Source organism: Bubalus bubalis, chromosome 23 (genome assembly GCF_019923935.1).
Source record: "Bubalus bubalis isolate 160015118507 breed Murrah chromosome 23, NDDB_SH_1, whole genome shotgun sequence".
NCBI lineage: Eukaryota > Metazoa > Chordata > Mammalia > Artiodactyla > Bovidae > Bubalus > Bubalus bubalis.
The window spans coordinates 32,659,378-32,671,296 of NC_059179.1; positions in this window are offsets into that span (position 1 = coordinate 32,659,378).

The following is an 11,919-nucleotide window of genomic DNA, read 5'->3' on the forward strand; positions in this document are numbered from 1 at the left end:
CCAGGGTTAGAAGCAGAGGTTCACGTTTAACTTCTCCACTTTGGCAGAGAACTGGTCCCAAAAGGTAGGCAGGATGCAGGAAGAGAATGCTAGGTCCTCAGACCTCATAGGGTCCCTGACCAGAGAGACCCTAAGTCAAAACACGGGCAACAGAAGGAGGCAGGGGAAAGAAACTGGACGTAGACATCAAAATAAAATCTGTCTCCACTGAAGGTTTCTCCGAGGCAGCTTTCCAGGGGACTGGCTTGGAGAAAGTGTTGTTGTTCAGTCGCTCAGCTGTGTCTGACTCCTTGTGACCCCATGCCAGCACGCCAGGCTTCCCTGTCCTTCACTATCTCCCAGAGTTTGCTCAAGCTCATGTCCACTGAGTCCATGATGCAATCCAACCATCTCATCCTCTGCCACTCCCTTCTCTTCCTGCCCTCAACCCTTCCCAGCATCAGGGTCTTTTCCAATGAGTCAGTTCTTTGCATCAAGTGGCCAAAGGATTGGAGTTCCAGCTTCAGCATTAGTCCTTCCAATGAATATTCAGAGTTGATTTCCTTTAGGATGGATTAATTTGATCTCCTTGCAGTCCAATGGACTCTCAAGAGTCTTCTCCAACACCACAGTTCAAACGCATCGATTCTTCAGCGCTCAGCCTTCTTTGTAGTCCAGCTCTCACAACCATACATGACTACTGAAAAAACCATAGCTTTGACCAGACGGACCTTTGTCAGCAAAGTGATGTGTCTGATTTTTAATATGCTGTCCAGGGAGAGAGGGTACAGCTTGCGTTCGTTCCTTGACAAGCAACCTTGAAGCAATTCTGTAACCTTGAAAGGAAGCAGTGACCATGGGACAACAGTGGCTTCTGGGAGGTGGCCAAAGGCAGGAGAGAATAGCCCACATGCACGTGCGCGTTCACACACACGGGCATCCGCACACACCACGCATTGCTCAGCAGGCAGTCGTTTAATCTTGTGCACACAGAATGTTGGTGCTATGAAAATTGAACCTAAATTGGTTGAAGCCACCAGATCGAAGTTCCAGGTGACAAGAAATACAGGGGACAGAGGAACAGGCTGTAAGGGACCCTGAAGACACCAACAGCCAGAGCCAGGTGGAGGGAACCACAGAGTAACTGACCAGACTGCTTAAATAAGGATGTTGCAGTGGGAAAGAGAGAGGGAGAGAGAAAAGATAGCTCAAGAGAAACTGAAAAGATTTTTGCTGCCATGCGTGGCTGTTACTTGGATGCTGACCAGCTGTTAAAAAAGAAAAACTGAGGCAATTGAAGACGGACTAGAATGAGTCCTGATGTTTTCAGGTGTGATAATGTCATTATGATTATGGTTTTAAAATAGAGCCATTATCCTTTAGAGCTGCCTGCCGAAATACTTATGGATGAAATGATACAACATCAGGGATTTGCTCTGAAATAATCCATAGATGGTGGAGCAGAGAGGGTACAGATGGAGCGGAACTGGCCCTGGGTTGGCAGCTGTTGAATGTAGGTGATGGAAGTGTGGGGCTTGTTACACTATTGTCTCCACGTGTGTGTGTGAAATTTCCTAAGATGAACAGGAGTTTTTCTAAAAGATCCTTGACCTGCAGACTCCCAGCTCTCCACTGCCCAGCAGCAGCCCCCTGGCTGCCCCTGGCTCTCCAGGAGTCCCAGCCCCTTCTGGGGAGGGACTCCTGCCTTGCTGGGGCTGGATGGAGTCTACTTAGGACTCCATGACTACCACTTACTTCTGTTATTTATTTGTTGGTTGTGTTTATTCTCTTTGGGGACGTTCTCAACGGGGCAGCAAATGATTGGCTTGGCCAAAAAGCTCGTTTGGATTTTTCCATTACACCTTATGGAAAAACCCTAACAAATTTTTGGTCAACCCAATACTAGATTTTTTTTTTTTTCTTTCAACTACTTTTCACTTCCTCCATGAAGACTTGCTTGATACCCCATTCAACCAAGGTGAGTCCCTCCTCTGAGTCACCCTGACACCCGGCCTGGGCTCCCCATCACCCATATGTTATAATGGCCTGTTGACTTGTCTGCATTCCCTACTAGCTGTCCTGGCCAACTCACATACAGTGAGCACTCTGTAAAGATAATCTGACCAACTGAATAAAATGAACTCTGGGCTGCCCACCCTTCCGTGGCCTATTTTGTAGAAAGAACTTTGAAGATCGGGATGCAGAAATCTGCCTCCCCAGCCTTGCTGTGTCTCCACTTTACTGTGTGACCCTGGGCAAGAATCTCAACCAGTCTGAGCCTCTCTGCGTCTATAGTTGCCGTCACACTGCCACACAGAAAGGATGGAAAGCTGGCCACCACCCACTGCTTCTGGTTTCCTCCTGGAAGCTGCATTCGTAACACCACCCCTCTGTCATCCTCACCTTCAGAGGCATCACCATCTCCAACCCACCTGCCCCCTCCTTCACTGGATCCCTTCATGTTCCACGTGGGCTCTGCAGGAGTCCTCAGGCTCTGGACAATTGCCCTCACGAAGACTCTCATGGTGGAAATCATCTGCCAATGACTTTTTAAATTAACATTTCAGACAAGCCCATTACACAACTAACCCACTGAGGGATTATTTTCAGCCTAGAGAAAAGGGTGTTGGAGACCAGCAAATAAGCAGGGACCTGCGGCTGCAGAGCAGAAGTGGGGAGGAGAAAGTGCAGCCTGGCAAACGTGCCTACAACCCATGTTACCAAAGCAGGAAACCGTCTCAAAATCTTAATGGAGCATCTTGATCCCTAGGTCCTGTGATGCTCAGAGATGCTGGTGGCAAGAACCGCACCAACTGACACCCCTGCAGACGTGACCTCTACATCTGCAGCTCTCGGGGCCTCTGTGGACCCCATGGGGATCCTCCAGACAGCTCGGCCCCTATGGTTGAAGGCCAGGGAAAAATAAGGAAGACATTCCTCCTTGGTTGCCTAGCCCAGAGCAGCCTAGAGGTTAGAAGCTCTAGAAGCTGGGGGAAGAGCCAGTTTCATGAGCTAGTTTCCTGGGTCTCAAATAGCAGCAGCCGAGGTGCCCAGTGGTCGAAACCCTCCCTGGATGTAGATTCCCCCACCCACCCAACCCAGGCTGTCTCCCTCCACCACACTTTCAGGAGCAGCTCACTGCCCTCCCCTGCCTCCTCCTCCTCCTCTTCTTCCTGCTCCCCCACCACCACTGGGCATCCCCAGCCTTTTGGCTGCTTCTGAACCCCATCCTGCACAACCACCACCTTCTCACCCACTCACTGGATTCCAAGGTGCTGCCACCACCCTAGCCAGCTGCCTGCTAGAAGCCGCACTCAGGAGGCACTGGGCAGCCCGTGGATTTGATGAGCTCCTACTGATTGCAGGATCCAGCCAGGCCCTGAAGGGCAGAGGAACAGAAAACAAATATTCCAAGACAGGTTCTCTTTCCCAGGAAACTCACCCCTCAGGGAGGAGGCCATAGGCACTTGCAGGCTCCTGGGCAGGCAGACCCAACTGTGCACGCTGGGGCCAGTGCAGGGAGCCCCTCTGATGTTCATCACAGCAGCCCAAAGCCCCCGCCTGTACCTGTACCTGGCCAGGGGTCCCCATTCCCCAGGGCTCATACTGGCAATGGTGGGGCCAGAGCCGGTCTATGAGATGCCCAAGGAAACAGCAGCCACATGTGAGCAGCAAAGAGAAAGAGGGGGCGAAGGGGATACGAGGCTGGAGTTTCAGGCAGAATGGAATTTCTGAGGGCCCTGAGACACCTCTCTATCAGCGGCCTTTGAAGCTGCACCAGCAACTGCAGGGTGCTAGCGCCCTCTAGTGGATAGAGGGGCCAGGATTCACCAGGACCTTCTTCCCTTAACATTCCCAGACAGGCGCCAGCCCAGGGCAAAACTGCGACGGACAGGACACCAGCCTTCCAGCCTCAGCATCACTGCCCTGGCCCTTCCTCAGCATCTCTCCATCTTCCCACCAGTCCCAGATGCGGTTCCCATTCCCCCTACAGCCCTTCCCAGCTTGCTCTGTGGATCTCAGTGTTTCTAAGTTACAGACTTGACACCGTAAGACGGACTATGACAGCCTTGTCAGAAGGAAGTCAGCTTAGAGCTGGCAAAGTCTTTGTTAGGAGTGAAGTCCCGATATAACTCAGGCATCCAGGAGGCATTTCTGGGAGACATGGGAGGTCCCATTCTCCTCTTTCGCAGGGCAAGCTGAATTCTAGGGCTCCTGAAACCATCAGCACCCCACCTTCCAGAAGTGAAGAAGTATGCAGGTGGACCATTAAAGGGGAGGAAGCCAGACTGGGGTTCACTGCTTAGCAGCCGCCAAAAGGACCAAGAAGACTTCGAGTCCCGGGCACAGAGCCAAGGAGAAAAGTGATGGCCTGACCTCTGCAGACACCACCAGCATCCTCAGTGCTCCCAAGACAATCGCTGGTGGCAGGCAGTAAAAGGGGCCCTGCTTCGGTCCCCAGGGCACCCATGTCTCTAACAGTATCAAATCTTTACGTTTATTCTGCCAAAGGGAGGCCACCTAGGAGACGCTTTCTACAGACACAATTCATCCAGTGCACTTCCTGCCCTCAGGGCGCTTTGAGTCCATCAATCAAATGTCAGATCCATCATCCATGCCACTGCGCCCCTGTACCTCCCTAGATGGGGCGTGCTCAATCACGTGACTCTGCCCCTCCCTCACAGAGCCCCGGAGGCAGTGACCTCTCCACGGCCCCAACCCCTGGAGTCGGTATTCAACTTGACACTCAGTCCCATGCCTTCATCACAGGGCAGATCTAGAACATCCCCACCCCCACCCAGTCCCAGCTGCCATCCTCTCTCTGCATAGCAGTTTCATTTCCTCCCCTTCCCCCAGGCCACATGCACAGAGAAGCAACTATACTCTCTAAAGAGCACCAACCCTGATGTTCCACTTCAGCGGCTTCCCTGCCTCGTGCTCTGGCAGCCTCCAGACTCAGGGGCTGCCCGGCCTCTTCCAGCCTTAAGCCTCTTTTGCAAAACTGGCTCTTTCTCAGCCTCAAGACTCTCAGCTTTGATGTCAACTTGCTCAGAGGAGACTCCCTGAATACACACCTCACAATTACCCTCTCCCACAGCGCCCAATAGTTTCATTTACTACACTCACTACAATCTGTTTCCTCCTTTTCAGGGCTTCCCTGGTGGCTCAGATGGTGAAGAATTGGCCTGCAACACAGGAGGCCTGGGCTTGATCTCTGGGTTGGGAAGATCCCCTGGAGAAGGAATCTTGGCAATACTAGCAACCCACTTCAGTATTCTTGCCTGGAGACTTCCATAGACAGAGGAGCCTAGTGGGCTACAGTCCATGGGGTTGCAGAGTCAGACAGGACTGAGTGACTAACACTGACTGACTTTAGATCTATCTCAGCAGCTAGAATGTAAGCTCCACGAGGGCAGGGATAGCAGCACTGTTCGCCTCTGCACCCCCAGCCTCTTGCTGCATACAGTAGATGCTCCATGAATGCTGCAACGGCTGAATGAAAGGCTCCGGTGCCATAGGAGAGATGCAGTAAGGGTTCAGAAGAAGGAACAATCACCTCCAGGTGGCCCAAGGGGAAGAAAATAAGATTTAAATATGCAGAGGGGGTGACAAAGAAACTCAGAAGCAAAGGCGTGGAGGAGGGAAAGGAGTGGTGGGGTTTGACTGCACAGAAAAGTGAGGGCAAAGAAAGGAGAGGTGGACTTGAAGGGCTCTGAAGGTCTTCACAGAGGAGCAGAAAGGCGAATAGAAGATGCCCCGCAAGGCAGAGGTGGGCAGGGGACCGGGGAGACTGACAAAGTGACCGGAGCCTGGACCAGCGCGGCTCAAGTTGCAGGAACCAGGCCACAGACAAGCCAACCCGGGAACCACTTCCCGGAACCACTCCCGCTGCAGCCCCCAATATCTCACCCTTCCTTTCCCTTTCCTCCAATTAGGGGATTCAACCCGGAGCCTCATTTGTGACAATCGGTGAGACGCTCCATTGCTAAGGCGCACCAGGAAGCACAAACTCCAGTCCCAGGGTGTGCGCCCTCCTTTCAGGCCCACATTAGATGCCCGAGATGAAGTTCCAGCGCCACCGCGTGGACCAAGCTGGAACCGCGGCCACATCCTGCATCCCGGTGGGGCCGGATTCAAGCAAAGTGCAAGTCGCTCAGTCGTGTCGGACTTTGCGACCCCATGGACGCATGGAATTCTCCAGGCAAGAATACTGGAGTGGGTAGCCTTTCCCTTCGCCAGGGGATCTTCCCAACCCAGGGACTGAACCCAGGTCTCCCGCATTGCAGGCAGATTCTTTACCAGATGAGCCACAAGGGAAGCAGATTCAAGCAAATTTGCCCCTGAAACTCCACGGCCTCAGGAAGGCTTAGGAGGTTGGGGAAGCACAAAGCACCAGGGTTAGGACCACGCGGTGACGTGCCCAGCGTCTTGCCAGAATATTCTGGGAACTGCTGGCTGAGAGAGCGAGAGGGTAGGTGGAAGTAGAAAAAGCAGAGGTCCCAAGGAAAATTTTCTGTGTCACCAAAAAAGGGAAGACCTTTAACAGAGCTAACAGTTATGAAGCATTTACTATGTATGTGCCAGGCTTGGTATTAAATGATTCGTGAACATTCAGCACTTCCTTGTACACTCGATTAAGCGGAGGCAATTTATCAAGAAACAGGCTCCGGCCACAATTACTAAGCCGGTGCTCTAGAGCCCGGGAGCTGGCAACTACTGAAGCCCCTATGCTATAGAGCCGGAGCGCTCCGCGACAAGAAAAGCCACTGCAGTGGGAAGTCCACGCACCACAGCTAGAGAGTACCCTCTGCTCGCCACAGCTAGAGAAAAGCCTGTGCAGCAATGAAGACATAGCAGCGCCAAGAAATTAAGAAGAAAGAGAGAGGCACCAGGTTGGGGCTGGTGAGCACATAACTAGGATTCGATCCCACCGAGCTTTAGCCAGATCCTGGACACAGAGTCACAAAGCGATAAACGCTTTGGCTACAGTCACATCACAAAGATAACTCGAAAGCCCCCAGACTACCACATGGGACGTTACCTGTTCAATACTAGTTTGGTGGTAGATGGGGGCTTTGTACCCCCAAGAAAGCTGAGAAGATGGACTCACCTGTGACTTCTGTTCATCACCCAGAGGCTCCATACCTGGGACTGCCCCCCACCCCGCCCCCCCACCCCCCGCCGAGCACCGCATCCCACTCAATATCAGCCCTCCCTCCCTTCCTCTCCCCTCCCCTCCTGGAACACCAGTGGCCTCTTGGTCCTTGATTGGGCGGGTTTAATGCTGGAGGAATATGAGGAAGATCTGTCTGTCCTAGGAGGCAGGCTTTAAACTATGGGGGGGGGGGGGTCATAAAGCCCCACATCTTAGCGCATCATCACTCTTTTCCTTCCCACCCTCATCCCTATTCCGCCCCTAAATGTGGTCACAGAGGGGACTTAACCACACCCAGATAGAGAAATCCAAACAGGAAGACGTTCAAGATCAAGGAAACTCCAGGGTGCCATAGAAAGAACAGGGGTTTGTGCAGCAGGCTGGCCAATGTTCCCTTAAGAAGCCTGAAGCGCTTCCCAAGACTTCTCGAGGTTCCACTTCCCAGTCCGTAAAATGGGGAGAAGCTAGTCATACTGTTGCAGGAAGGCAGACCCCTTCCATGGCCCGAAACTGGGCTCTTATCTAATACTCGGAAATGAATTGTCTGAGGAGACACATGTGCTGACAAAGCAAGAGATTTTATTGGGAAAGGGCACCGGGGTGGAGAGCAGTAGGGTAAGGGAACCCAGGAGAACTGCTCTGCCCCCTGGCTCGCAGTCTTGGGTTTTATGGTGATGGGATTAGTTTTCGGGTGGTCTTTGGCCAATCATTCTAATTCAGGGTCTTTCCTGGTGGCGCATGCATCGCTCAGCCAAAATAGATGCTAGCGAGAGGGATTCTGGGAAGTGGACGGACACGTGGTGTCTCCTTTTAACCTTTCCCGAGCTCTTCCTGTTGGTGGTCGGTGTCTCCTTTTAACCTTTCCCAAACTCTTCCTGTTGGTGGTGGCTTATTAGTTCCGTATTCCTTATCAGGATCTCCTGTCATAAAACAACTCATGCAAATAGTTACTATGGTGCCTGGCCAGGGTGGGCGGTTTCAATTAGTGTGCTTCCCCTAACAATACCTGTGAAGCTGTTGGCGCAGAGACTGGCAGATCGTATCATGCTCAATACGTATTACTTTTTTCTCCTCAACTGCATGCTCAAAGGTCTTTCTTTCTCCACTTAAAATAAACATGTGCATTTAGAGACATTGTTGTTTGCTTTGGAAAAATAAAACTGTATAAACCCATTGACTCAATGACCCCTGACCTCTGTCTACCAGACAATCCTGCAGGCAGAAATGTAACAAACTGAAATGCGCATGCCCCTTGTAAATAACCTCGCCCCATTGTTAATCCATTGTTCCAAGTTGAGTGCAGACCCAGTGCTGCCAGATCCAAGTTTTAACCAAAGCTACAATTTAGCCACAATTCTAGACCTCAGAAAAATCGGATGTCTTGAACTTTGACTCCATTCATTTATTTTTAAATTACCAAATGAGGTAAGTCTGCAGGCTGAATTATACCCATGTACACAGGTCTTGCACATGAGCCTTAGTATTAATTATTAGGTGAGATTTTGAAAGAATTCTTTATCACACTGTCTGGTCTTTCCCTTCCTTCCAGGCCCAATTAAAGACTGACTCTGCCAAGTACCCCCTCAGTCACCACCCTCAACAGGTTCTGTATTTTCCTGGACCAACTACAATATTATTAAGTAAGCTTTCTTGGGTAACATCCTGGTCCCTAGGAGACATGGCACTGCTCCCAGGTGAGCATGTGCTTTACACTTGGCATCCTCTCTGCTGCCTACCTCTCATGCTGGTGCATGCTCATTTGCACAGTCATGTCCGACTCTCTGCCACCCCATAAAGCGTAGCCCACCAGGCTCCTCTGTCCATGGGATTTTCCAAGCAAGAATACTGGAGTGGGTTGCCATTTCCTTTTCCAATGGATCTTCCTGACCCAGGGATCGAACCTGCATCTCTGGATTCTTTACCACTGCACCACCTGGGAAGACCCCTGCCTACCTCTAGACTCTGTCATTCTTGGTTACTGATAACAGTAACACTCCCCGAATCTTTACTACCCTGAGTTCTAACCACCATGTGGATCTTTCTCACTGGCAACCAGCAAAGGGAGCAGGATGGTGTTTACCCATCCAGTCCTCATCACCATCTTCAAACACAGATGTCACACTGGGAATTAGAGGTGTCGTGTTCTCGCCATCTCTACTTATTCTGTGTCGACAATGCATTGCTGAGTCCAGCTTAACAGTCTTTGAACAGTCTTTGGAAGCACTAGCTCTCGACATCACTTTGTGCTCAGCATCAGTCAATGAAAAGTCATGAGGACTGTCTCAGTCTGAATTCCCCCCAAAACAGCTCCTGAGACCACATTCGCTCCAAGTCCTTGATGTGTGAGCTGAGGTCAGGGAGCACAGGTAAGGGACAGGAAAGGTTAGACATGGGAGGGGAAGAAGGATTATTATACCCCAAGAAAAGGAAATAATGAATGGATCACTGCTGTGGCCAACTGGACTTTAACCCCATTGGGACCCTCTGAATTGTTCCAGTGGGGGGCTTTTTATCTTGTAGTTCCCAACCCTCTCTGATTGAGGGTCACTCCTGGGGTGTTGACCCCACCCCACCCCCCAGCAACTTCAGCAGGCTCTGTGGGCTCCCCATACCCCTGAATCCCGGGCCACCCTCAGCAGGGACATCCAGGCAGACAAGGTGCAGGAAGGTGCAGGTGACCTCTAGGTGGCCACAGGCGTATAGGCAATTTCCTGCAGAAGCCTCTGACAGAACTGCACCTCAGGAAAACCCAGCACCTCACAGAAGCCTGTGTTTACATTTAGAGAATAAATGACACTTTCCAAGCACCGCCCACTGGCTCCGGTGGCTTTTCAACTCTCCTGGTGGGCTGCCATCTATGGGGTCACACAGAGTCCGACACGACTGAAGTGACTTAGCAGCAGCAGCAGCAGTGATAGACACGTGGGATGTTAATCTTTGCCCTAATTTACAGCTGGGAGAAAGTCACGTAACCAGTTACTAACTCTAATTTGCAGACCTGATGAACTTCATATAACTGAAGATCTTAAAATTGTATGTTCAATTTACCATTATGATTGGAAAAAGAATACTTTAAGCAGAAATGTTTTTTGCTTTCAGTGAGAGATATTTTCTATAATATTTAGAGCAATAAATATTTGTGGGATGCGCTAAAGCTTAGACAGGGGTTAGAGAAACACTGAGCTTCCCTGGTAGCTCAGCTGCTTAAGAATCCGCCTGAAAATCCGCAAGCATGAGACTTGGGTTTGATTCCTGGGTAGAGAAGATCCCCTGGAGAAGGGATAGGCTACCCACACTCCAGTATTCTTGGGCTTCCCTGGTGGCTCAGATGGTAAAGAATCCACCTGCAATGCAGGAGACCTGAGTTTGATCCCTAGGTTGGGATGATCCCCTGGAGGAGGGCATGGCAACCCACTCTAGTATTCTTGCCTGGAGAATCCCCATGGACCGAGGAGCCTGGTGGGCAAAGAATTGGATACGACTGAATGACCAAGCATAGCACAGGGCATTACTTTAAATAGCAAAGCACGTAATACTTCAAAATTATTTTGTAATTTTTAAAACTGATTTCCTAACAGCTTTTAGGAAATTCATCTGGCTCTTGGTGTCGCCTGTCTTGGTGTGCTTGTGCGATGGGCTTTGCTGCAGTGACACCCATGTAGAGGGTCTGCCACTTTCTGGCCCCTCACAGGATCCTGAGACCCAAATGCCCTCTCTGACAATTACTTTTTCAACCTCTGTACTTTACCTTTATTTATCTAAAATTATTTTCTGGGCCCTGACAAGATTTTATTGTTAATAAAATTGACTTAAAACAGGAACCATGGATATACCATGTAAACCTACCCTCTTGGTTCAACAGATTAGAGAAACAATTTTCATCAAGAAGGATCTAAACGCAGGTTGCTGGCAATGAAAATTAAGTTTTATCCTGATCAGAGACAATGACTGTGTTTCATCACCCATTTTAGACACACTTCTCAGATTAATTTGATTGCTTTATGCCTGCATTGTGCCAATGAAAGAATGTCACCATCTGGCTTTATAAGGATTAAGTCACTAGGCACTGCCACTGCTGACCTTTAACACATTCTGAAAGGAGATCAGGCCAAAGGTCAGAAATGAGGCACTCTGTGCTCCGGGAAAACAGACAGAACAGGCCTTCAGAGAGTTAGATATTTCCAGGAGAAAATTTTATGAACGTAATTTCTTGCACCTTCTCATACTTAGACAAGCTGCCCGTTTTCTTACAACTAGCAGCAACCTTCTACAGTGATGTGTGCCTGGTTGCACGTACCCCTTCTCCAAATCACACTCAGGCCAATCTCCTCCCTACTTTTTTGGGGCAGCTCCTCACAGCTACCCAAGAGACCATCTCCCAAGATATCATCGTTAGGAAGTCCCCAAATAAACTGAAATTCACAGCTCTCACACTGTGCATTATTATTTCAGTTGACTATTGGGAGGAAAAGTTTTCCATGGGGGAAAGTGAATGAGGCTGCAAGGCTCCAACAAAAGAGATTTTGTAAAAATTCCCAGTTCAGAGATGGAAGCAAGCTTTACGTAAAACCTGACTTGCAGTTTAGAGCCTTATTACAAACGTGTGGGCCTGCTACCACCATTACTGTCTCAGGATTGCAGATTTAGAAGTGATTCATGCAGTGTCCTGGAGGGAGGGGACAGCTCCTGACTCCAGGTGGAGGGGCCAGGACTGAGTCTGCAATGAGGGCGGCCAGGCTGGAACTGCATCTTCTTCTTTCTGCACAACAGGCAGAGATTTTCCA